This window comes from Eimeria mitis, genomic scaffold (genome assembly GCF_000499745.2).
Source record: "Eimeria mitis Houghton genomic scaffold, Emh_scaff509, whole genome shotgun sequence".
Lineage (NCBI taxonomy): Eukaryota > Apicomplexa > Conoidasida > Eucoccidiorida > Eimeriidae > Eimeria > Eimeria mitis.
The window spans coordinates 1,390-1,593 of NW_013573384.1; positions in this window are offsets into that span (position 1 = coordinate 1,390).

The window sequence follows — 204 nt, forward strand, 5'->3', positions numbered from 1 at the left end:
CTGCTGCTGCAGTTGCTGCTGCATGCAATTCAAGTTGCTCACACGTCAACGGCTACAACAGCAGCAACAGCAACAGCAGCAGCAGCAGCAGCAACAGCAGCAGCAGCAGCAGCAGCAGAAAAAATATTATCTATTGCTGCTGTATCTCCACAAAGAACAATTCAACCCTGCAGTAGCAACAACGTCATACTTAGGGTTTGCTGC